The sequence below is a fragment of the Syngnathus floridae genome, chromosome 1 (assembly GCF_059516105.1).
Source record: "Syngnathus floridae isolate MCC-2025c chromosome 1, RoL_Sflo_1.0, whole genome shotgun sequence".
Taxonomy (NCBI): Eukaryota; Metazoa; Chordata; class Actinopteri; order Syngnathiformes; family Syngnathidae; genus Syngnathus; species Syngnathus floridae.
Genome location: NC_142413.1, coordinates 20,889,746 through 20,917,625, shown reverse-complemented (window position 1 = coordinate 20,917,625; position 27,880 = coordinate 20,889,746). Strand labels below are relative to the sequence as shown.

The window sequence follows — 27,880 nt, the reverse complement described above, 5'->3', positions numbered from 1 at the left end:
GATGGTCGAAAAGATTTTCACTTTCAAGCCTGAGCTAACAGAAAACATAAAAAGCCTTCTATTTAAGTCCGTGTTTGCACCTGCTTTTTAATTTTATGTGATTTTCCAGACTGTGTCAACACTCCACAGTGGAAACTCAGTTGAGTGTCAAAAATGTACATTATAAAAAAAAAACCACTCATTTATTTAAGTAATTCAATTAATACAATTAATAAACAACATCTGAGCCACGATGTGTTTTACTTACATTTTGTTATGATTTCATCATCCATTCATCCATTTTCTGAACCGCTTAGTCCCCACGGGGGTCGCGGGCGTGCTGCAGCCTATCCCAGCCGTCATCGGGCAGTAGGCGGGGGACACCCTGAACCAGTTGCCAGCCAATCGCAGGGCACACAGAGACAGACAACCATTCGCACTCACGGACAATTTGGAGTCTTCAATCGGCCTACCAAGCATGTTTTTGGAATGTGGGAGGAAACCGGAGTGCCCGGAGAAAACCCACACGGGCCCGGGGAGAACATGCAAACTCCACACAGGGAGGGCCGGAGGTGGAATCGAACCCGCACCCTCCTAACTGTGAGGCGGACGTGCTAACCAGTGCCGCCTATGAATTGCTGCAACAGCAGGTATCGCGACAATAGTTAATGAGGATTGTCTTAAGATTGCAAAAAACAGATACCGCTGCTGTTTACGAAGGTGAAATGTGCAATCGCTTGCAATAGCAAAGATGTTGGAAATGCTAAATTGACTTTTAATATCTTTCTTGATATCTTTTTTAGGTCGAAAGATGGCTTTCACTATATCCTCCCAAGTACACCGTTGTTGTGAATGTTTTTTATATGTGCCCAAAGTCAGCTGAGATAGGCTCGCCTGCGACCCAAATGAGAACAAGCCAGCTCCACCTTAGAAGAAAGGGGAAACGGTTTCTCATAAAACCCAAAATGAATGCTGTGGCAGTGTTTAAGTGTGTAAGATCCCTTTTGCAAAACATTGCTTTGTCCTTTTTTTTTTGTCCAACTTCAGAATGAACAAAGCAGTAGCTGGTTTTGCTCAAGGTGAGCCATATAACTCAACATCATTTTACCGCAAAACGTTCCTGTAAAACATGTCTATTTTTTCCCCGAATGTTACATCCTTTTCTGACACTATTATTCTATAAGCTTCAAGTACTGTAATTTCTGGACTATAAGATGCTACGTTTTGCACAAGCTTTTAACCCTGCAGTTTATAGTCCGGTGTGGCTTATCTACGGATTTTTCATTGATATATCATATTGTTAGAGGATTTGTTTTTGTAAGATGGATAATATGATAATGAACAAAACAGGATTTTCCCCTAATTTTAGCTGGTGTGGTTTATAGTCCAGAAATTATGATGATTATATTTGACTTGTAGAGCACTTTAGGGCACTTCAAGTGCTTTCTCAGTGCCACCCTAACAACTAGATGTTCAGTAACTTGCTCAATGACACTTGGGCACAGTCCCAGGGGCTCAGTATGGAACCCACAACATTTGGTTTGGCAGACATTTTGTCTCTAGCCAAAAGTCAACTGGGATGTACTCTGACTCATTTGAGAACTCAAATGAGGACAAGGGCAATAGAAAATGAATGAATTGGTGAACGGGTTTGATTTCAATTGTACTTTTTTGATTTTTAACTCATGGCGTTGTGATACAATTCCTTGACTTTGCTTTTTATGACTAATTGACAACCAATCCATAGCATCGTCCATCTTTTACACAGAGTCGGCTTCTCCTGACACTTACAGAATACGTGGTGCAGGAAATAGATGGATGGACATTTCCAACTTAATCGTGATGTTTTGGCGAGTAAGGGGAGAGATTTCTCATGGCAGCACAGAAGGAATATTGTAAACTCTATTCCTTGTCATCTTGTGGTGAATGATTTGTGAGTCGGGGAGCACTGTAAAATAGTGGTTAGCACATGTGCTTCAAAGTTCTGAAGTTTGCATGTTCTCTCAGTACATGTACAAGTTTTCTTTCCTACCTTCCAAAAATGTGCATGCTCGGTTCACTATAGGCTCTAAATTGTCCATAGGTGTAAATGTAAGATGATTTTCTTTCATGCCCAGTGCAAGTATGGCACAAAAAGTGCAGCCTAACTGTGAACATGGGGGAGGTTTTCTTTCTTTGGAATTTTCATTCACAGGCGCAGGGAGCAAGTTTAAGTTGAACAGTTGGCAATATTGTGAAGAAAAGAAAACAGGTTAGAGAAGAGAATGTCTGCTTCCATCTCAGCCTTGCAGGAGAGAAAAAAAAAAAGCTCTGGTCTCGTAGCTCCATACTGACCTGGATCAAAGAGAATCCTGATCTGATCCAAATATCGTTTGAATCTTTCATGCTAGCTGGGGTGAAGCTTAAATCAGACATGGCTGCAGAGTTCTCTGATAAGAAGGTGGCCTCTCGTTTTCATATGGGAACCTCAAATGTTTTTAGTTCACATGTATGGCCCCGAACGGAGGCTGTGTATATTTTGAAAGGAACAAAAATATTACACTTGTGTATTACAATTAAACACGAGAAAAAAAACATTATAGAGAAATGCAGTGAAACATCAACAATCAATGTAGATTGATAGTGTAGAGCAAATAAATTGAATGGCTCTAGAACACCAACATGGACATACACCTACACACACGGCATTTTGATTGACTTTGGGAAAAGGCATTTGTACAAACATGTTTTTCCGATTAATAATTTAAGTTTCTTGTATGTTACAGTGAAACGGGAGAAATTAAAATCACTTGTGTAAATGCAAATTCCCAAGCGAAAGACACAACTAGCAGTTAATTGAGAAACGACATCTATTAGAATTAGAGGCCTTTATTTGAGGAAATACCGTATTTTCCGGACTATAAGTCGCTCCGGAGTATGAGTCGCACCAGCCATAAAATGCCCCAAAAAGTGAAAAAAAAAACATATATAAGTCGCTCCGGAGTATAAGTCGCATTTTGGGGGCAATTTATTCGACAAAATCCCACACCAAAAACAGTCATGAACGAGCAACAACAGGCTAAACGATAACAACACCAGGCTAAACGATAGGTATGCTAACGTGACGAACTCAAACAAAGAGCTGAGAACGGGCCTGACGTAACATAGAGTGATTAAGGACAACTATTACATGAATAACATGTTTATAAAACCATCGGTGTCACTCCAATTCATTAAATAGCAACAACAGGCTAAACGATAGGTATGCTAACGTGACAAACACAAAGAGCTGAGAACGGGCCTGACGTAACATATAGAGTGATTAAGGACAACTATTACATGAATAACATGTTTATAAAACCATCGGTGTCACTCCAATTCATTAAATAGCAACAACAGGCTAAACGATAGGTATGCTAACGTGACAAACTCAAACAAAGAGCTGAGAACGGGCCTGACGTAACATATAGAGTGATTAAGGACAACTATTACATGAATAACATGTTTATAAAACCATCGGTGTCACTCCAATTCATTAAATCCATCGATCGTTCTTTGTCAACAATGGGTGCGCACTGCTGAGGGCGCTTGCACTTTAAAATATTCCACAGGCTCATATAACGATAGATAAACTATATTTCAAATAACTACAATACAAGCCAATAATATTATCAAACCATCCGTGCACTTTAATTCCATTAAATCCATCGATCAAATTCCTCGTCCTTTGTCAACATCGCCGCGCGTGCGCCCTGACGTCAGCCTCGTCTTTATTCCACAGATCTAGTATATAACTATATTGTAGCGTTAACAAAGTACAAGGATAGACGTGGGTTTGGTAAACGGCTCTTTATTAAACAAAACAAACTTCCAAGCGTGTGGCGGCGTGGACTTCCAGATAGACCGGGCGTGCGTAATGGCCATGTCCGAGCCCCGCGCACCGTTTGCGGACAGCCACTCGGCCGAGCGCCGGCCCCCGACTCAGTAGAGTAGGACCGAGCGTGCGTAAAAGCCATAATAGTTTTTCAAACCTTCTATGTCACTCCAAATCCTTAATTCCTTCAAACTCTTTGTCCTCCGTGTCACTTAGAAATGATCACCGCTAATGATGCCGGTAGTCCTTATGTGGGCACGTTTGTATGTAAACAACCGCCGCGCCGCGCTACTGACATCACTTGAAATAGTAATCCATTGGTACATCACGGTTCTCCAAACTTTCTTTCCGCTGCTCGATTACTGTTTTCAGCTGCATATTTTACAACTTGAAGTTTGTAACCTGCAAAATATGAGTTTCTTTTTGGTGCCATTTTTCTTAAGCCCACCCAGTTGATGAGTCACGGCCAACAGTGAAATTTAGAGCGCCCTCATCCAGTTTCGTCTGAAAATGTAATTTTTTTTGGTTGTTTTATCAAAGTCAAAGTCTGCTTTATCGTCGATTTTTTTTTTTTTTATATACTAAGACACACAAAGAGATTGAAATTACGTTTCCACTATCCCTCGGTGAGATAGTACACATATGCATACAAGCAACACAAAAAAAAACCCAAGAAGGCACAAACAATGAATAAATAAGAGTGTTGAATAAATGATAAATAAACAAATAATAATAAATAATAATAATAAATATAAGAGGAGCAAAAATGGAGCAAGTGTACATACAGCAGACAGTGGACTTGGATATGGTGCTTTAAAGTGTTAATTGCTTTATTTGATGTTTTCTCTATTTTTTATGTTTTGAATATGTTCAAGATAAAGATATAAAAGCATGTGAAGTGATCAACTATACTAAAGATAACATGGGAAGTGGTCAACTATACTTGTAAGTGATGTCTTAATGATCAAGTAAAAATTTGTGAAAAAAAACATATAAGTCGCTCCTGAGTATAAGTCGCCCCCCCACCCAAACTATGAAAAAAAACGTGACTTATAGTCCGGAAATTACGGTACATCCATTCTTAAGGTATATGCATGAGGACAGGCTTGCTCGCTGCATCACTGAAGCATCAATGACTTTGGAGTTGGACGCACTAAAGACCGTGGCTGTTAAATAATGAAGCAGTGCATGGCAGATATACAATACGCATACAACATGTAAATATTAATGACGGCATAAATCACCTGCATCCCCTGTGCCTCTTTCCTCATTCCGCAGCCTTCAACTGATTTCAATGCAATTCACACATCGGATCGGCTCACGCCTAAACGCTCAAAGCTGGATGGTAAATAGAGGCTTGATGATGCTTGGGAGTGCTGCATTTAAAGACCACTTTCTTTAGAGAAGAAAGCCCAAGACAAATGCATTCAGAGTTTATTATGCATATGCCAGTATGAGCTTTGATGTGTAACGCAAAGAAACTGGCACATGCATGAATTCAATTTGCATGTTGAATACTAATATTTCCATAGCAGCTGATACGCATGAGCAAGTAGCAAGCTGGTTGTTGGATGAAGAAAACAAGGTGGAGTAAATCTGACTCCGTCAAGTCCTCCAAGTGCGTTTTATTTTGTACTTTTTTGCGCGTTTCTGTAATGTTATTTTTGACTACTAGATTGCTGGACACTTATTTAGTCTGAGATGGTGTAAAATTGCAAGAAGGACAAAATTGTGAATTTTTGTTGAAAACTATTGAATATCATTTGCTGTAATCCTGCTTTTTAATCCTACAGAAAGTGGTGGTTCCTTTTGTAATGTATCTCTTTGGGCAGTAATATTGATATATATTATGACATGATCATTTGGTTTGGAAAACTGGGATTTGTTTCCTGTAAACACACAACTCTTGCACAATATTTATATTACACATTGCTCTCGCCATCTTCATATACTATGTTTTTAACATTGTGCTAAAAATGTGTTGGAAGTAATTAAGAGCTATCAATGCGAGGAAAACATGCCAATATTTTTGTACTGTAAATAAAGTATTTCTATATCTGAGATTTCACTTATTGAGAGATGGTCTGGAATGTAACCCCCACAATGGAGGGTACGTACATTATTTCCGGTTTTATAGGCAAGATTTAAATCTTGAGATTATGGCTCAATGACTGCTTGCATCTGTCGAAGCGCACATGCTTACTCCTGCATTATGTGTACTTAATGACATGTCAAATGTAATTAGATAAATCTATCCATTTGGGCTCCTTAACGAGACTCAAGTCCACATGCTTGCTAATGAGCCGGTATCCAATCATTCGTCCTGGGAGAGGAAGCAACCGCAGACGTTCACTGGAGTCACACATTAAATGCACCTATTTATCTTTGAGAGGCGACTCTTGCAACATAGCAAGTAACAAGGACAGGCGTGCACACGTTCACTAATTATGTGTAATCATTACTCCACCATGAGAATGATGCTCCATTGGATTATGCTCTGTTGCAACTGGAGCAGAAGTGGTATTTGTCTTATACAGTGGTGTTACACAACCACAAACAGGTATCAGTAAACAGATGGTCAATTCAGTCAATTCTACTATACACTGGTCCTCCAACTTAAGAGTTTTATTTCTTCCATTGTTCCTATAATGCCACAAGGTATTGACATGTGCACGCGTGAATAAAAAAAAACATATTTTGTTGCAAGCATTTGGCCTATATTATACCATTATGTTCAAAATTATGTTCAAAAAGTGAAAATGTTTATTTGTAATATTATAATTTATATGTAACTGGAGTGCATGAATTTCATCCTGCAGTTGTTCCCCATTATGCAGGTGCATGCAGAAGTAAATAGCCAGTTGCATTATGGGAAAGATGCTATGTTTGTAGCATTGAGCTCCAAGTTTGTTCAAACATATGTGTGAGTACGTTTCAATTTATGTGTGAGTATATTTGAACGCTGGAATGTTTGAACATATTTGCCAGTACGTTGGAATATATTTAAATACTACATATCTAAATAAATTTGAATCTACTGGCAAGTTCGTTTGAACATATTTGCCAGTCAAAATATATTTACTCCACATTGGCAACCCCACGCCTCCGTAGGAAACGACTAAAAACTCATCTGGCAGACTGGAATGAACTGTTATAGTCTTCCGCCCTTGAATTTGTACCTTAAAGGGTTTTTCCCCATTGAAAAGAAAAGCCCTTGTTACAGTGAATGTCAGCATTTCCTAAACCGTGAATTAGTTGCTTTTTATGGACACTGGAGAAAAATAGTGGGTGAGAGACGGTGCCCTTTCTTGCCGCGACACATTCCAATTGCCGTCTCAAGAAATGTTCATCTTTTACACACTCGGACAGGCTTAAATGTAACTGGACCTCACCAAGCCTTTTTCTTTGTGGAGCCTTTAATGTACACTTTCGAGTCTTGAAAGGTCACTATACTATAGGGCAGTCTTCTGCAAGTTAGAAATGAAAGTTTTTCTTCAAAATTTTGATGGCGTACCTCTCTTGTGAAACACCTGGACAGTGATTAGACAAGCAGTTAAATGCTGTGACTCAATCACAGCTAATACCAAGAACTAGTAAACCGTAAATCAAAATGCAAATGTTTCCAGTTTCACTTATTATCACGAGACAAAAAAAAAAAAAAAAAAATAGCATGCATTTACAACTTTAGGGTTATTGCGTTCACAAGCAAAGCATTTACGGTTGTTCACATCAAGGAATAGAAGCTTCTATTTTTTTAATGCCTTGTGGATTTAATGATACAGCTGGCAAATGTTTAATGCTTTTAAGGCTTCATAACTCAAAGAGTGTGCCCGCTGACATGTACCTCGTGCTCTAACAATATGGCAAAGTGGAGCTAGTTTACCAAAGTTTACTTTTCTAAACTCTCTCACTATTTTTCGTGACTAGGAACTTTAATTCCTGTGAAGAAACAGTATATGTTGTTTTCGCATGTTGGCAGTGAAATTTGTACATGAGACTCAAAACTCTGAACAACTCCAAAAACAAGACAATATATCATGACTTCATTACACTGACGTTTACATTGTATATGTACGGTAAATCTGTCCGATCACAAAAAATGTAATCTTCCAGTTTAGAAACAGTAATTTTGGGATTAGCCTAATACTGTGTTTGAAGGTCGCCCAGGGTAAAACGTGACATGAGGAATATTTCATAGCAAACATCCAAGGATTCAATCATACCCTGCAGTTGATTTGTCTCATGTCTACCGATTAAGGTACGATACCCCGAAGCCTTGTGTGCCAGGTAAAAATAAGCCCGTAATGAGCCGAGATTTAATCACGGCCCGTGTACTTTCTAATTACTTTTCGAGGTAATTGCATTATGAGCCGTAAACAGAAGATGGCTCCTGGAGTCCAGACGTGTTGTTTCTCCTTCTCATCTGTTGGCCTGACGCTAATTGCTCTGCATTTTAAAATGTTGGCAGAGGCGCACATGGAGACGCTAAACGCTCAGTGTTAGGTCACAGCTAATGCGCTGCAGGAAACCTGCAGAGGGCAGCTAATTAACTAATTGTGCTCCCGCTGCATTGTTTTTCATAACACCGTTAGTGTGCTGGGGAATGAATCCCCCGCAGAGAAAAGTAATGAAAAAGCTGAAACTTGGGCAAAAAATTTAATCAAGTTTAAATTAAAAATAACAAAACAGAAAAGGTTTATAATGACCTGGCATTAAAAGAGGAAGTCAAAAAAGGGCTTTGTTCTATGTTCCCCAATAGTCTTAAAATTGTACTCTGATTAATACTGTGTTTGTTAAATATGAATTAAGAAGAAAAATCCACCCCTTTGTAGCCATCTCAGGAGTTGGAGATTTTGCCTCGTACTGCTACTTGCTGAAAATGACATCACAGCGCCATTGCCTACAGCTTCAGCTAGCAAACGTCACAAACCCATTAACAAGGTCTTACCTCTACGATCATTATTTTGCTAAGTCTATTTGGATCATTTCCTGTTTCATTTTATATCATTAGTCATGTTTATTTGTGTTTTGTCTTGAGTTATACGCTATCTATTCTCTAACTAAAGATCATCAGAATGCAAAGAAAGCAGCGAGCAGACATCATTTTGATGCCTGATTGACTTCATGCATTTATGGATGCGTGCGCAATGCACATCCTCCATATTGCAGCCAAGTCTCGTCTCCTTATTTGACACCAGACCTGGCCCATAATGTGTTTACAAGGAATTTTCAATAGGTGATTTCATTTAGATGAGCCTCTTCCCTCATCGACCATTAGACAAGGACAAATGGAGCTTTTCTGGGCATTGTATTTCACCAATTTGTCATGTCTTCTGTCAGCTGTTCTCGTGTTTGAAGCATGATCTATTTTTGATAAATCCATCTGAGTCGGGAGGAGATTGAATCCATCGTCTAGTAAAAATGGCTGCGATGCAGTTTTTTTTGCTTCAAATGGCTACTAGGCTAGACTGACAATTTTAGTACAAAGACAGGAGGTATAGAGGACAAAGATTTTTCTTTTTCATTTATACTATGGTAGATAATAAAACTGCTATTATGGTTTTGCATGATATATTTGTCCAGTTGTTTTAAAATATGTACTTCTTATAAGTCCCGTTTAACTATAGAAATGGGATGAAAAAAATGACAGTAATTTCCAATAAGATGGCGGTGTGGCAATTTTATCCGTCCCAAATTGGGATATTGATAAGATGACACTGATGAAACAACAATTATGGTAAAAAGATGTCTTTTTAGGACTTTTATTCCTATCCACAACTTATCCAAAAGGTTTGCATGTAAATTACCCATGGCCCATACCATAGAGGCGTCAAAGCCAGTTTGCGAAGGGTCTATGGAAATGTTACTGTAATATGAAGATGAGAAGATACATTCATCCAACTAACAAATTACTTTTCAGATAAGCGTTGCCTCTCAGGAGGAGGAAACGTGAGTAATTTCACGCCAAGTGATTACCCAAATTGCAGCGCACCACCTGATATGAATAAACACAATGGCAGCTGTGGAACTTAATTGCACATATAGGGAATAAATATGACAATAATTTGAGAATTAACAAACCAAAGAGCAATTAAAAACAAGAAAAGAAACATTCGGTTTAGCTGTTTTCAAGCAATTATGCGTATGCTGTCATCCCCACCATGTTTACCTTCGCCTCCTCTTGCATTTTTTTTCACTGTGTCACTTTACTTTTTCGACAACATCATGCTTCAAAACACTCGCAGAAAGAACGTGTGAATACTAATGAGAGTTAACATCAGACCCCCGAAAAAAACTGTCTGCAATGTCATCAAACTCGCCTACGTAACTTTTTAAGTTTTTTTCCTTTCCTGGGACGCTTGCAGCTGTCAACATCCATCTCGGGGAATTATCTTTTTCGACGCTCGACAAAGGCGTCACCTTCTGTCGTTCCATTGAGCTCGCTGCTGTCAGTCGAGCAGCTGATCGCCGTCAACATTCTCGGCGGGAACAGAAATCAAAGTTTTTGGGATGGAAGCCAGAGGTTTTTGTACACAAGGAAGACGCCCCAAAGAGCTGCGGGATATGAAATGACACGTGATCCAAACTTGGTGCGACCAAAAATTCAATCGGGAACAACCCTTGGAAACTATGTTTTACTTACCCCACCCACAAGCACAAGATCTTACGTGGAGGCACTCGTTACTGTGCATTTTTCCCATCCATCCATTTCCATTCGTGCTTGTCCTCATTATGATCATGGGTGAGCTGGAGCCTATCTCAGCTTGAAGGGTACATCCTAGACCGGTTGCTGGTAAATCGCAGGGTGTGTCTGGACAAACAACCATTTACAAACACGTTTACATCAATGGATAATTTAAAGCCATAGTTTTCAAAGTGTTGTGTAATATCACTCATGCTCCCTGCAGTGGTGAATGAAAGAATCACTGAATAAATAAGTTGCTCAAACTTTTTTATTTTTTTATCCCATACAGTTCATTTGTTAAGTACATTGATTAATTATGCAATTGAATTCATTCATTCATTCATTCATTCATTCATTCATTCATGCATGCGTTTTGGAACAATTCAACGTTTTCCATGTAATACATTTTAATCGAATCATTTAGGTTTTTTTTATGAGATTGAAGGGGGATATTTAAACTGCATTATATGGTTACTTCACATTATATTAAATATACTCTAGCAATATATATATGCTGACGTATTTCAATGTTTATCCTTACAGTGGATATTGGAGAGCAAGATATTTTGTTTTTGATGGCATTTGGGGAAAAGGTTATGTGCATAACATGCACATTTTGGAATGTGACAAAAAAACTGAAATGCACAGAAAGAACATGCAAGGACGGACCTGAGATTGAAACCTCTGTACCATGAGGAAGACATGCCAACCACTATCCTGGATTTTTTCCTCTGCATAAAACCTAAACGTGAACCTGCTGACACCGGCAACAAGAAGGAAGAAAATTCTCGGAAAGGCAGCGAGATAAGTGAAGGGAAGCTTTTACACACAGCCTTGTAAATTGACAGCTCTTCTGCAAGAAAAATGAAAAAGTATATATGATTCAAAATGAAAGTTTATCGTTCCAAGGGACCAATTTCGGACTTATTTTCACCATGTAAAAAAAAAGTGGGCAGCATGAAGGCTTAACGTTCCGCCTTACATCAAAAGTTGTTCTTAAGGGGAACATATGAAATTTATGGGGGCCCAATTATTTGTGGCCCTCAGTACATACTGTATTTTTTATTATCCTTTATTGGGCACATAATCATCACATTAAACATAACAGCAAATATGACCAGGTATAGCTTACACCAGTCCTCATAATTTAAAGCAATAAATTATAAAAGCAATGTTATCAAAATTCACATAACAAAAGTAGCAACATATTAGGTCTATAGTAATACCAGAAAATTTTGATTTATGTTATATATAAGAAGGGCGTGTTATTTTTAATTTTGACATTTTATATTAGATCTTTATTTTGAAGGCAACATGTTTTCGGGTTAATGTGAGTTAAAAAGATGATGACTGAGAAATAAATGCTAATATTAAGGAGATGAAATCAAATGATTTTACATGATAATCCCTCATGTTACGTTTTTGTTTTGGAGAATCAATGACTTTTGGTATGACAAAAAGATGTACACTAGACAAAATAAGTTGGAAACCACTGGTCCAATTCATGACCACATCGTTAGCCGACTCACTTGTGAGGGAGGCCGCGAGCTAGCTTGCTAGCTCACTATCCCGTTAACTAGCTCTTGGACCGGTGGCAAAATCGTCCAAGTCGTCTCTCTCCATATCTACACACATAACAGAAGCACTGTAGCCCGAATAACACAAAACGCAATACATGCCAGTTAAGATGCATTTTTGTTTTTAGTAGTAGGAACATTAAGTATCAATCTAAGAATCTATCTTTAAAGATATTTTACCAGAATAATATGCTCATTTTATCGGACATTGAAGCGTTATACTTGGCACTCTCCTCAGTTGTTTATATGCTGCGAAGTAAACACCAAAATCCTTGTTATCTTTTTCTCTCTCGTGTGATTGCACCGATTGACGTGTTCTCGTGCCACATGGGTTCCCGGCCACAGCATTAGTGTGTTCTCATCTAGACCATTTTGTTTTCCGCTAAATGATGTGTGTAAACATGTACACTTGCTCATTGGTTCTTGTTAAAGTCATGTAAACAGCAGGCTTGCGGCACACATTTGCAGTCCATTTGAGTCAATTTTGCTTTTGCATGATTATGTAAATGATGCATTCATCCCTTGGAAGCGCATTAAGGGTTCACTGGAAGACATCAAAGATAACACATTTATTTTCCAAACATAATTTCCCTGTAGAACTGTTTGCATTCTGTTATTATGCGTATATGCCAAAACATCTGCACAAAAGAATGGATGCGTTCAGACTTTGGTTTTTGAACGTATGACATAAACCAGTCTCCTTGCCGACTCAATTCAGTCTCATAAATACACACTGCAGTTAAATCAAATTCTATTGCTACAAACATGAGAAGATCATTCATCAAAAATGATGTGTTTCAGAGATGTTATGAAGAGATGTCAACACAGATTTGATCCCACCATTCGTTTTCTAGTATCTCTTTATAGATAACATGACACCACGAGACAGTACAAGGTTGTATTTGACCGTTATACTTCTCAAACATTTGTAAATCTTAAAAATAGGATTTCATTACTCAGAGACCAACTTTCATTTCTTCCATCAGCGTTGTTCTCATAACATATTTGTTTGATGAGGAATCATTGACTCACTGACATTAGCTCCAGGCAAAATATGGACTCAGTGAATAATTAAAATGTTAGTCTGGACCATATTTTACTCACCTATTGTCTTGTTTTTTTTATGAAGGAATTTGTATGTGTTTGATAAACAGTAGCTCACACTACATCAGTGACTACCGCCTGGAGGCGAGAAAACTGGAGACACAAGGGAAGGTTACACTGATGTGTACTGCTGTGTTTAGTTTTATTTCATTATTATTACAATATTTTTGTTTATTGGTGAAGTACTCGGTGTTGCATTTTTATGTATGAAAGAGGATCTACAAATAAAATTTGTTTGAATTTAGAAAAGGTGGACTACTCTAGTCTGGACTGAACTGAAAGACACAGACAGTCAAACAACCATTCATCTATTTTAAAGTAATTCCCAGAATGTTTATTTTCACTGTACTTTATCTTTGAGACTTATGTCATAAGGTTGAAACGTGGCATGTGTGACGTCACTGTCATCACACGAATGATTTGCTTCCTGGACGCTGAACAAAGACATCCAACATAGCTGACGACAGTCAGGCTTGTGGCAAAAGATATTAGTGATAAAGGGCTCTCAATCACACGGTCAGAGGCGCTGTCTGTCTGCTGACTGATCACTTTCCACACAATGGTGGCCAGCACTCAGGTTTGTCTGACTAAGCCTGTAATGATAACTTGAGAAATTAGTCTGTTGTCACTACTGACATTAGCCAGTATTCGAAGAACGCAGTCAAAGTACCCTGAAGTCACCAGTGGTTAAGCAATGGAATGGACACAGTGGCCGAGGCAGACGCTTGGCTCCACTTTTAAGCTGGCAACTGAGTGACTTAATGATGTTTAATGACAGAAGACCATCAGCAGCTGAAGCGCCACAGGGCTTCCTCAACACCGCTTTTATATTTAGCTGCAGAACTGAGCAAAAGTCTTAGGACATCATTAAATGGGTTGTTTCAGAAATACTATCTTTTAAGGCTTCACCACAACAAAACATGTCACTCTTATTTATGGCTCAGGTTTAAATCGGATCCCGTTCTTGACGTACATAAAGCCTCCCATTTATCTTGGCTTGGGACATGGCACTGGAGATTCTCAATGATTGGAGTGTTGAGTCATTCGTCAGTGGTGAGATATTTATTTTTTTTTGCTCAGCTTTGACTGAGTGGTACGTTGACTCAGAATTTAGTTTGCTCCATGAGCATAGTAGTAACGCAAGCCATTCATGCAGAAGTGTTGCTTATTCACCTTCATGGTGGCAATGATTAGCCGATGCACGTTGCTAGTGTGGCTAGCTGGTGTGGCATAAGTACAGAAGCACCGAGCTTGCCATTTATTACATACTTTACGTTGAGGGCCATCTCCGTGATTTGATTATCAAGAAAAATCTGTGACTTTCAGATATGCTATTTAATGTGTTTTGAGGAGCCGTAAACTTCTAATTTTAACTTGCAAACTAAGTGATAAACTGTGATATTTTGAGCATTGTATTTCTTGTAACAAATTAATTTTGTACACCTTATGATTTTTGCTGGCACACGACTATGCCGTAGCACTGTGATTGGGAATTACCTACCACAGGTTCCAAGACTTCAAGCAATTTCACATTCCGATTTTCCTACTTTTCTTGAGCGTAGATTGTAAGCCATAAAATTCTCACTTTTGCAGCAAGGGATTTATGGCCGTAGTTTGTTGTGTTGCACAGTGTGCGCTTGAAGCTTACAAAATGGGCAGAATAAGAGTCAGGTTTCCATGGCGACACAGTAACCCATGTTGACAGGTATGTGTTGACAGACGGCCCAGATGCTGTTGTTCACTTGGTCTGTTTCCACAGAGATTTGAATGGAGAAAAATTGAGGTTCTCGTCTGTGCCGGTTGTCAATGCAATGTTGTGGGCATGTGGTAAGGCTAGAAAAGAACCCACCCCTCTCCCCCACACACACGGCACATCACGCACCTACAGTTGCTTTGTTGTGCTCCTATCGCACTGGGCCACATGCACTTTTGTGTGCAAACATAAAAACAGCAGCAAATCTTCTGTGCTGCTTGAGACGACTTATCACACCGATAGCTTTCTGTGAAAATGGGCTCAGAGAAGTGAAACCACTCGCAGTGCAGATGCTGTTGTTGCCCTTGTTTTCTTGGCCTGTTTGATAACATTGGTTGGACTGAAACACCATTGCAATTTTGTTGAATGTGAATAAATGAAACTACTGGCATGACACTGATACTGATGTGTATTTGTTACAAAACTGAAGATGAAGAAAGTCTTGGCACAACGCCCTGAATACACAATTGTGTTTTCTACTACAACAACATGCTGGATATTATTACTATAACAAACGCAGGAAGCAATTCCTTGTAAGGAAAAAATGTCTTGTGACTGCAGCTGTCGACCAACCAAAATGCTGAAATTTTTTTTCTTGCGACCCTGGTGTGCAGAATTCTTAGCACACAATCACATTTTTTTAAACGGCTATGCTCTTTACTTGGCTACATGGCTGCCCACACAACAGGGAAAGGACGATGAAAGTCGACAGACCCTTTCCTTATAAAACATGAGATTTGCTTTGCATGTTTAAGCGACACTTGTTACGAAGCAGAATTCGTGGCCCACCAATGCTTGTCGTCTCAAAAAAAAAAAAAATTCCTTTAGCAACTTGGGGCAGCGGGCCTAACATAGTCGCAAACTGAGCAAATAATTCCTAAAACAACATGACACAACTAATTATAAAAAATAACTAACAATGACAGCACAGTGACATCTGCTGGATTTGATGGCATCCAGTCTTCCGTTGCCACTATTACCAAGTAGTTTACACGAAAGTTCCTTTTATTCCCCATCGTCTCCTGCTCTGGTCCTGTCTTTCCACACCACATGATGTTTACACACACAGGTAAAGAAGAACAAAGTGCACTGAGGGCCACCAACACGTCATTAGTATTCATTACATTGGCGACACAGGGACAATTCCTCCTGCTGTCATTCCCACAGGCCTCCGGGAATCCACTGAAGGTTAATTTATATAAGTCCCCCCCCCCTCATCTACTCATCTCTATTCCATTAAGCTCTCCTAATACATCTTTGCTTTGCCATGTAATCTGTTTCCTACTGTCAGAGCTTGTTCTTTATCTGCCAAGATATTGCATCTTACCGATCAGTTTTATTATTGCTTATGGTGAAGTTCAGTAAAAATAAGAAATACCAGAATTGGATGGGTCGAGTTATCTTTTTTCTTTTCTTTTTTAAAAATTCTTGAATCTTTTTGACATTGAAAGTCTGTAACACGGCGTAAACTCGTTTTATAGCACTGCTGTCAGTACCAAATGAGGAGGTTGCAGTAGAGATGAAGTGCAACACGAGTGTTTTTATCACAAAGATGTCCGTATTAAAGCTGTCAAAATGGTAAACCGTGCTAAATGTTGATTAAAGTTTGTATCCATTACAGTAAAATGACTCATTTGTTAGATAAACATCCTCGAGAGGATTTTTTTTAAAGATGTGAGCTCAGGAATATGTAGAATGTACCGTATTTTCCGCACTATAAGGCGGACCTAAAAACCTCAAATTTTCTCAAAAGCCAGCAGTGCGTCTTATAATCAGGTGCGCCTTATACCTTGACCAATATTGAGCCACTACAGCAGGTGTGTCCAAAGTCCGGCCCGCGGGCCAAATGTATATATCTTATATATGGACAAAGTTTTAAAATGGGCAATTCATTGAAGGTGCGCCTTATAATCCGGTGCGCCTCATAGTGCGGAAAATATGGTATTCAAATTTGCACTTTTTGGCTGATATTCAAAATTTCAAAATTGGAGCCTTACGAGTTTGTTTTCATCATGCCCCCCAAATGACTACATGGATGCTTCTGTTAGGAGGGAGAGGTTATTGGAAGGCTTGTTTTAAAAAAAATCTGCTTTTCTGGTTCTTCTGGTGGGTAATCATATTGTGTCATTATTACTCACTCAAGTGCTATGTTTTTGCAGTGTGGAATGAGAGCAGGATAGCAGCTGTTGTTTGAAATCAGTTGATGTCAAGTCTTTGAATATTCCGACATGTTGCATTCAAAAATCAGGTCCAGGAAGGCAAAAAATGACATTATAATGCTATTATTTTTATCATTATGGAAGATGGAGTTTTGAAGAAAGCCACCTTTAACCATTTGGACATGTTGTGCCGTTATTGCTCAGAAGCTGCCACGATAATGGTGATTAAAGTGGTCAGCTATTAAAAGCATTTGTAGGCTGCTGCTGCTGTTGCTGGAAACAACCCGTGACCATGTTTGTTTTTTTCCTCATTATTTATGCGTTGGACCCAAGGCTTGCCACTGTGAAAGCCGAAGCCATTTGGTCAGTTAGTGTTGCGTTTTTTGTATGAAAGTAATTAACACTACGATATATACTAGTTATTTCTAATAATTGCACAAGGGAAATGCAGTTCACAAGAAATAAAACAATACACAAAATAGTCAATCTGGTGTGGTTGTAAGACAAGGTACCAATGTATACTCTAAAGCGAATAAAAAACGATTGCTTTAAAAAAAATCATGAAAAAAAAACTTCCTGTCACACATTATATACGTCGTATAAGACGCAACTGCAGCTCTGTAGTTCCATCATCTATAGGAAGCTATCAGCTGCCACGGTTTAAGTCAGGCCTCATTTATTCACCTGGCACACTCATGCGAGTCCCAACTCTGTGTAGAAATCTCATCAACATTCCCATCCCTCCTTCTCCTCATCTTGCGCTCGAGGCTCCTCTTGCCAACCAACGCCTTCCCGTTGGGGGTTTGCTGTCGGTGGCACCCTCCATTGATTCCGTCCCGTCTGCTGTATGAGGAGACCTCCGCCTTTGTCAGCCCAACTCCCTCGGTCTTTGAATTGCTTAGCTGCGGGTCTCCCACAGATCACACGCTCCATCTTATGGGTTTTCAGAGCTTGCTGGAATCCACAATAGTGTTTAAAAGCATAGCATTTAAATGCAGGCTTTGTGAGACACATTCACACGCACTGCTAGATGGTGGATGAGAAAGACGTCAAAGCACTCCCACTATAGTGCTTAAAGCTATAACAGAGATCATTTCCGCTTGTTACATTGAAAAAATAAATAAAACCAATTATAAATAAAACACATCATAGTCACACGTCATTCACCACACGAATAAAGCAGTAGGCTTCCTTCTCGCTAAAAAAGGTTTTCTTCCTCCCTCCAAAAATGTGTTCTTCTGCTGCATGACCGTTTACCACTGCTTGTTTATCTCCAGTGTGTTGTCGATCTACATTGTTCTTTTATTTCACCATATGTGTGTGTGTTTAAAAGAAAAAAAAACATGGCAACGTCACCCTGATAACTGTCTGGTGCCATAGTTAGCCTAGCTACTGTTGTTTTCAACAGCCCTCCAACTGACCTCACGGCTCTTGACTCTCTCCCACTGGTCCAACGGAGGATTATCTCCCTGTCAGCAGCAGCCTCTCTGAATGCCCCATTTTCGCAAGTGTCAAGTGATGCCAACTGTTGTGTACTCTCCCTTTGCTTGGCACCTCAGCAGTACTGTCAACACAGCATTACAAGTGGCTGCTGATTGTGGCTAATTGTCGCATGCCAGTGTTGGCAATGCTAAAAGGTCACCTCTTTCCACCAACATTTTTACATTCTGATAAAACAAATGACATAGGAATAGTACATTTTTTGTTTGTGTGTAACATTCAAACTTTATTAAACCGTTTAAGTCGTTATTCTTCAGGATGTGTGGTATTTTTCTTTATTAAAGGTACAGTGTGTAAAATGCATTTGCCATCTAGGGGTGAATTAACAGAAGGCACCTTACTAGGCACTTTCGCAAGCCAGTTGCTTCACCAAGGGTGCAAGTAAAATGTCATCACAAATCACTTCTAGTTTTCCCTCAAGTGACCTTGTCGGTGCATTGTAATTACACACGCTGTAGTCATTGTGCGTTGCAAGATTGTGTTGGCTAAGTTTGTCTCCTTCAGGTAACCGTAGCAGAAAGATGGCAACAAAACATGTCAGCCTCCTGTAAGGCAAGGCGCGACCAATATAAAATAGCAAATTACTAGAATTGTGGATCCATCACCTTGGAATGACTTCCCTTTGCTCCATTTTTAATGATCATATTTTTATTCTTTGGCTTTTGACCTAACATAAGACTGACTTTCTGTATATTAATTTGTGTGTCAACTTACTGATTTCACTGTCTGTGTAGTTGTATCATTATTTTATGTTATATGTAATGCACATTGTTACAGCTGCAGTGAAATGCACCATGTAAATAAAGTTGTATTGTATTTTATTGCATTGTATTGTTGACATGTGTCCAAAAGAGTGTCATTGTTGCTTTATTGCTATGGGCCAAAATCAACCATTTCTCTGGGCCCCCTCAAGCTTGGGGTAATGCAATGTTGCAGCATCGATGACTAGAAGCTGTACATTTTTCTGCCTGTGCATGTTCTCGCATTGATTGAAATCTTTTGTCATTTACACAACTTTGGTCCACATAAATGCTCTGGGTATGTACTATACATCCTGCCACTTTTTTTTTTTTTTTTTTTTTATACAAAGGTCAATTGAGTTTCTCTCTTTGTTCTTGAGAACAGGGGCAATTTGTGTACACCTCCCCACACCAGCTTAATTTGGTTAATTTTGACCTAGATAGTAGCCTTGGCACAAGTCAGCCCTTGGCACTAACCAAACGGTTTAGTTCGATGCTGTGTGTGCAAGGGCATATTAATTTGTGGCAAGTGACGTGAATAGATTAGAATAATCAAAAGAAACGTTGACGCACTTTAATTGATGGCCCATGAAACAGGCATTCTGTGTTCTAAATTACTTTTATTGGATTTATTTTCAACAGAATTGATCTTTTTCACAAGGTTCAATTCTCAAGAGGGGGCTCTTGGCCTGTGTAATAATTGGAACTGCAACTGACGATGAGTCTGAACTAAGCCACGTAGAAGACGAAGTGCCCGCATCTTCGACCTTCTGTTGTTGGCGGAGTGATACCGAGGATGAAGATTTCATTGGATTTAGTGATTTGGAGTGACACGGATGGTTTGGTAAACTTGTTAGCATGTTATTTATGCTATAGTTATCTGAATAACTCTTAATATGTTATGTTAACATACCAGGCATGTTCTCAGTTTGTTTATTGCTGGTGCGACTTGTACTCCGGAGCGATTTATAGTCCGGAAAATATGGTACATAGTAAAGAATGACAAGAAGAAATGTTTCTGATACTCAAAGATTTTTTTTTTAACTTAAAGCTGTACTGCAGACATTGATTGATGTTGTTCACTTTGAGGCAAATTTTTGTCTTTATGATCCCCCATGGAACCAACTATCCTAGTGGTTGGGAAGTTAGACCCCATCCAAAGCATGCAAAGGATGGCCGCAGAACTTGATAATCTTTTGAAGGAATAACAAGAAAAAAAGAGGGTGAAAAAAACAGGTGGACATCATGTCCAATTGGAACCGTGTATGTCAGACAGATGGGCAACAATGAATTAAATCTAATGTGGACGGATGATCATTTTTGAAAATGCATAGTTTACTCAAAAAAAACTGCTGGAAAGTGGTCAGTAAATTTAATGTAAACATGTTTGATTCTCAAATCATTTTTATATGGTACATGGTATTATATATTTGGTAATGTTCTCCCTCACAGGGGTTAACAGGAACAACAACCAAACAAGCCAAAGCGATGAGTTTAGCTTCAGTGTTCCCATCTTTGCATTACCTCACTGTGCTGCTGATGGGCATCCAAGTAACATTCAGCACCACGTGGAAAAATAAGGATTAATTGTTTTGCATGTGCACAGGGGGCAATCGCAGCAGTCTGTTTTACTGAGTTCCCGTCGAGAGTCCATATGCTTGGCTGAAATGTGCCAGCAGCGTGTTAGTCTGCACTCTGGACTGCGGCGCTGCCATAACGACATGGATGCCCGTGGCTCCCATCCCAGAATGACAAGCCTCCAGTATTTTTTTCCCCCCACAAAAATTAGCAAGTGTTTAAATGAAGCAATAGGCTGAATGGAGTAATGGACTACAGATGGATTGGACATGTTGCAGCCTGACACAGTCTCGTGCCAAAGTCAAACTACAGCCTGTTGCAACCAAAGTGATGGCAAACAAGAAGTGAACTCCACCAAGGTTGAACTCTTAACAGAAAGTGGGGGAAGAACTTATCTTGTGCTTTTTTTGTTTGCTCACGATAGATGTCATTTTCATGAGGCAGCAAAATGATTCGTGTCCAGAAGTTGGGCTGTAGCTGGAAGGAAGAGGACAGACTGGCACAGGACAGTCTCAGTTGGAGGAACTTTTTTGCTGGTACTCCAGATTGAAGACTCTAAAATGTCCATAAGTGTGTTTGGGACTGTAAATAGTTGTTTGCCTACAAGTGTCCTGCGAATGCCGTTCCTTAAGTCTCACAAGTCTTTACTGTGATTAGCTCATTTGCATTTTAAAGTATGTCCTCCGTACGGGACCAGACCGATGTTTGGCAGCGAGAACAATGGTGGAATCTACCAAAGCATTTCTTTGTTCCCCTACTGCCCTTTTTTTATAATTTCTGCCTGTCCTTGAGGTCCAGATTGCTTTTTGACAGCTCTGAGATAAATGCCCCATGTCCATTGCTACATATTTTATTTGGCTGTGTCCACTACATCATGGCCATAAATCAGCACAATGTGTATAACTGCTGTGCGTGTTGCGGATGTGCCACATTTGCTCAACAACTTGAATGAGAAATTTGCTTCCTGAAGGCCAGGCCAAGATGTCCACTGTTGCTGGGTTGATTTATGAAAGCCTAAACGCCTTGTGCGTTTTGAAAGGAGAGAGCGTGAGACCTATTTTCTGCTTTAAACACTGTGTCTTTTCCATAATAGCCAGTTCATACCTGTTGATCTTAAAAGTATTTTTCTGTCCTTCTTTAAGACCCAATAACATAATATTCAACTTGGACACAATAATGCGGGCATCTTTATGACTTGTTTGCAAAAATGGTCACCCCCTCATTGTCGGGTCTGCATATGAATGGCATACATGTGAAGACACAAACTAGCTTAGTTGACCCTATGCTATAGTTTTGGTTTAATGCTAACACTGAGTGAGCAGGGTCATAGACAAGTTAACGAATAGCACCTATATGGCTATGTAGATATTTGAAAATATGGACAGTCAATATAAAGCAATACCCAAAGGCATGTATTCTTGATCCTGACTTGATTATATGGTTGTCAGCATATTTTTCACTGGCAGTGGCTATTCCAATTGTTGTGCTTTTTAAATAAACCCGTGTAATACTAATTTTACTTTTTAAATCACGCATGTACTATATTAGAGCATTTGAGAGTGTTTTGTTTTTATTGTTATATTCTACGAAGGTGTAGCGTAAACAATAGCAGTCAGTGAATAAAAGCTCCTCATTTCCTTTTTACGGTCCCAATGGATTAATCTGTAAAGTCTAATGTTGCATTGAAGAGTGGAAAAGTGGAAGAGTGGACATCTACTACGTACATAGGGCTGCTTAAATGAGTTATGTTTGATATAAATAATCCTTCCTTGTTTATTCCGGTACATTGTACTGACTGTGAGTATCAACATTGGTAGTAATTTACATCTTTGCAAGTCATAAGAGGGTCTCAAGTCTTCAAGTGTCAAAAGGTTACTGTGGTAAAAGCCAGTCAAACTGAGTCAACTCAGTAATGTGTTGCCTTGTGTCTGTCATTATATTTTGTTGTAGAGGCACAGTGTGTTGAAATGTTCGATTTTTCAAATACAATCTAGTGGTGAACTAATGGAATACAACAAAGTTCGAAGCACGTGCATTTTGAAGCACGTGCAATACGGTGCCGCAGCTAAGCCTCTAATTTCTTCGGCAGAGGTGCAAGCAAAATCTCATCACTAGCGATTGTTAGTATTCCCTCAAGTGACGAAATAAGTGCATTGCATTTGTTACAAATTCATTCATCCAGCAAATTTGTGAGCAGGTGATTTGTCTCCTTTGGGTATCCGTAGCAGAAAGATGGCTCAGAAAATGGCTCTGGCCTCTGGCTAAGGTGCGACAAGACTGATAATATAATAAGCGATCACTAGACGTACAGTTGCACTTTTTTTTCTAAATGTACAGCAAAGTGATAGAACATACCGTTTTTGCATATCATCCAAATTAATAGTAGGTTTCTCAAATAAATACATTTGCTGGGTATTTGCTTCTGTGAGTAACTGGTGCACTAAAATTGGAGCATATGACTCATGCTGATCAACAGGAGGGGCTTACTCTTGTAGTATTGGTGATTAATGCCTCACAAATTCAATGGTCTGCAGATGGGCTGTGCTGGCCTGCCACTTGTTGCGCTGCGCTGTGCTGTGCTGTGTCGCATTGTCCCATCTAATCGTACCCGCTAGACGAGCGGATAATTAATGGCGGTGTGGCAACACGGAGAGAACCGGTGGCCATTAACAGGCTACGGCCTCGACCGTGTTTACCCAATGTGTCCTGCAACTCGCTTAATGAGAATGCGAGTTAATCGGACATCTGGACCCGCTTGTTGATCACAAGTAGGGAATAAGAATCGTCAACTACGTCACACACCATATGGGGGTATCCAAATGAATTACAATGGGAATATCGATGCGATTCGCCAAAATAATATGCATCACTGAGAAGACTCTTTGTTTTGCCTCTGTGTAAGGTTCTCTTACTTCCTTTTCTGCATCCTTTTGGTAGCTCCATTAACAAAGTACATCATCTAGCGAGAGCCAATACAAGAGCCGGAGCCAAAATATCTTTTTTCATTTTTATTTGTTTTCTGTATTATTTATTTATTCTATAATTATTTGTCTTTTTGTATTATTTAAAAATACCCAGTTCAAATAAATACCCATACGGTTTAATTTTTTTCTCCCATAAATCAATGACTTAATTCTAATAACATCCATCCATCCATCCATCCATCCTCTTCTGCGTATCAGGGGTCGGGTCACCGGGGCAGCTGCTTTAGGAGGGACTCCCAGACTTCCCTCTCCCCAGCCACTTCATCCAGCTCACCCCGGGGGATCCCAAGGCATTCCCAGGCCAGCCGAGAGACATAGTCTCTCCAGCGCGTCCTGGGTCGTCCACGAGGTCTCCTACCGGTGGGACATGCCTGGAACACCTCCCCAGGGAGGCGTCCAGGAGGCATCCTGATGAGATGCCTGAGCCATCTCATCTGGCTCCTCTCAACGTGGAAGAGCAGCGGCTCTACACCGAGTCCCTCCCGGATGAACGAGGTACTCACCTTATCTCCAAGGGAGAGCCCGGATACCTGCGGACGAAACTCATTTTGGCTGCTTGTATCCGGGATCTTGTTCTTTCGGTCACGACCCTTAGCTCATGACCATAGGTGAGGGTAGGAGCGTAGATCGACCGGTAAATTGAGAGCTTTGCCTTTTGGCTCAGCTCTCTCTTCACCACGACGGACCGCTACAGAGTCCGCATTACTGCCGACGCTGCACCGATCCGCTTGTCGATCTCGCTCGTGAACAAGACCCCAAGATACTTGAACTCCTCCACTTGGGGCAGGATCTCATCCCCGATCCGGAGAGGGCAGTCCACCCTTTTCCGACCGAGGACGATGGCCTCGGATTTGGAGGTGCTGTTCCTCATCCCGACCACTTCACGCTCGGCTCGAACCGCTCCAGTGAGAGCTGGAGATCACGGCTTGAAGAAGCCAACAGCACCACGTCGTCTGCAAAAAGCAGAGACGCAATGCTGAGGTCCCCAAACCGGACACCCTCAACGCCTCGGCTGCACCTAGAAATTCTGTCCATAAAAGTTATGAACAGAATCGGTGACAAAGGGCAGCCTCGGCAGAGTCCAACCCTCACTGGGAACGAATCCGACTTACTGCCGGAAATGTGGACCAAACTCTGGCATCGGTGATACAGGGACCGAACTGCCCTTATCAGTTGGCTCGGCACCCCATACTCCCGAAGCACCCTCCACAGATCTTCCCGATAGATACGGTCGAACGCCTTCTCCAAGTCCACAAAACACATGTGGACTGGTTGAGCGAACTCCCATGCCCACTCGAGGATCCTGCCGAGGGTGTAGAGCTGGTCCACTGTTCCACGGCCAGGACGAAAGCCACACTGCTCCTCCTGAATCCGAGGTTTGACCTCCCGACGGACCCTCCTCTCCAGCACCCCTGAATAGACCTTACTAGGGAGGCTGAGGAGTGTGATTCCCCTATAGTTGGAACACACTCTCCGCTCCCCCTTCTTAAAGAGGGGAACCGCCATCTCAGTCTGCCAATCCAGAGGCACCGTCCCCGATATCCACGCAATGCTGTAGAGGCATGTCAGCCATGACAGCCCCACAACATCCAGAGCCTTTAAAAACTCTGGCCGGATCTCATCCACCAGAGGAGTTTTTTTAACTACCTCAGTAATAACGTAATAGAGTACACAGTATTCTCAGTATTTTTTGATTGATTGAGACTGCTAAAACTGTTTCGACTAATTGGCTAAAATGTTTGCTGCCTGAGGCTTAGGATGAAACCAAGCGTTACTCGAAGACAAAAAATTACACATACGCATACACCGGTGCCGTTAATTGATTCCAGTATGACGCAGCATGGCAGCAAAACGACCTTTGGGCTGGCCTACTGTAATTGCAGAAAGTGTGAGCGATGTTTTTCAAGCTAATAGCACTAATGGGTGCATCAAAGGCAGAGGGGGTGGCCGATGTTTTTTTATTTTTATTTTAGGTATTAGGAAATCTGAGCATGTGCAAACAGTATCATGAGAGTCACATCATCATAATAAAACGTTGCTGATCCCTCTGCACAAAATGTGCGACTAGAATTCATGCTACTAGGTAACAAGTAAACTATTGGATGGTTTGAAAGGAACTTGTGGACTTGTATAATGAAGTTTAATAAAGTAGCAATACGTTGTATGCAGTTTACATTGTAAATGTATGTAAAAGTAAGAAAAATGAGCAATTGGTCACTCAAAAAGTAAACCTTTTTAACATTGTCAGCAATAATCTAACAGAAGAATACAACTATATAATATTAAATATTTTATCTCATGAAAATGGCATATTGCTATGTTGTTTTTCTGTTGTATATTATTTGGATGTTTGCATTTCCCCATATTTTTCCACCGTAGTGTTTGGTAACAATCAGACACAGAATGGGGAACGGACATCAAGAAAAATCACCCAACAATCAAATGTGTGACCTTGAGTTTTAAATCATTTTGAAGTCAGTTTCGAAAGAGGTTTTAAAAGGACAGTTTGGCTTCCAAGCAGTGTTCCCATTTTTACAGGTGGTTACCTAGTTGATTACAATAATAGAAAGTTCAGGTTAGTGAAAGTCCCAGCACAGTTTAGATCCCAAAGCCGCTATGAAGTCAGGGGTGGTACCCCACTGTGTCACAAAGACAGCTGTGGTGCCTAAAGAGTCATGGTTTCAAATGAGTGTTTCAGGTTTCAAAGATGCCCATCATTTCTGGCCAAGGCTTCATTGGCTACTTAATACTTTGGATTTAACACTTGAGGGCCGGCTAGATAGTATTCCCAATTTCCCATGCACATACAGTGATTTCAAATTTAACGTAAACAGTATGAGTAAACTAAAAATTCTGTTGGAAGTTGGAAATTACAAACGCTGAACCAACTCCACACCCTTGGAAAGTTTCATCGCCCAGCTAAAATGGTTAATAAATATAGCCATAAATTCAAAAAACATAGCAAGACTAGCATAAATGGCCAGTGGGTTTAAAATGTCCATACTTGCTACTAACCAAGCAAGTTTCATCAGCACAATCAAACTATGCAGATGTCAAACGGTTGACAAGCTTTTAAAAAAAAAGCTATTAACATTTCACTTCTCTCACTCATTACTCACTCAGAGATCAATCAAGTCGAGTTGACTGGAGGGGGGCTAAATATTCGCGTTAGGCCAGGATCCGTGTATTCCTCACTCAAATGCATTCTGGCTGACTTGCTTGCTTTGCCCACTGATGATGAATTGGAATCTATGGCCGCTGCTGATCAGCCCTCTCATTTGCTGGCGAAATGCTTTTTCTTTTTTTTTTTCTTTTTTTTTTTTTACTTGTGAAAGATCGAATGGCTTCTCGCCACGCCGGGAGGAATATGGCCATCAATTCTAATGCCGTTTGTCCGGCCGCTGGAGAAAAGTGCAATAGTACAGCTGCATCATTCCAATCACTTATCAAAAACTTTTAGGGTCGCCTATATATGTATGGTGGCTCTGAAGGGACAAAAATCACACTGAATGCGCCATTATAAACGTTGATAAATAAGAAATAAAATTGTATAGTTTTACTCTCGTGGTGTTACAGTTTTGATGTTTTAAAAACCTATCCTCAACAAATGAATTTTTTTTTGTGTATAAATAATACGTAATGTGAAATGTTGCTTTACTATATAGTCGCCTTCTTTTTTGTGCAAAAAAGACAGTTGAATATGGTTATAAAACATATTTAGAACATTTCTTTTTCATTAAAAGATATATTTACGATTTTCACCTCGTTACAGAATTTCTCTAGAGAATGGCAGACTTTCTTCTCAAAATATTATAAACATTTGGAGTAAAAATAAAATGATTTTCTCATATATATAGTATATACTATTTTTTTGTTCTCAAAAAATTCAATTCATTTTGTGAAGCAAACAAAACATTAAAACATTATTCATAATATTACAGATTTCTTGTAAAATATACTTTATTCTT

The 27,880-nt window shown here is 39.9% G+C and overlaps 2 long non-coding RNA genes across 2 annotated transcripts in view; both read right to left on the bottom strand.

Moving 5' to 3' along the window:
* The window catches only part of LOC148404544 (uncharacterized), a 40,067-nt gene extending 34,834 nt beyond the window's left edge, over positions 1-5,233 (bottom strand). Inside the window, exon 1 of the long non-coding RNA XR_015861274.1 lies at positions 5,077-5,233. This is a non-coding gene — a long non-coding RNA (uncharacterized LOC148404544). The remainder of the gene's footprint in view (positions 1-5,076) is intronic.
* A 4,347-nt stretch (positions 5,234-9,580) lies between these two features.
* On the bottom strand, positions 9,581-27,375 carry LOC148404543 (uncharacterized). Its single transcript, XR_015859108.1, has 3 exons — positions 27,032-27,375; positions 10,476-10,643; positions 9,581-10,387 (listed from the first exon to the last, which is right to left on the bottom strand). It is a non-coding gene; the product is annotated as an uncharacterized LOC148404543 (long non-coding RNA).
* Between the last annotated feature and the right edge of the window lie 505 nt (positions 27,376-27,880).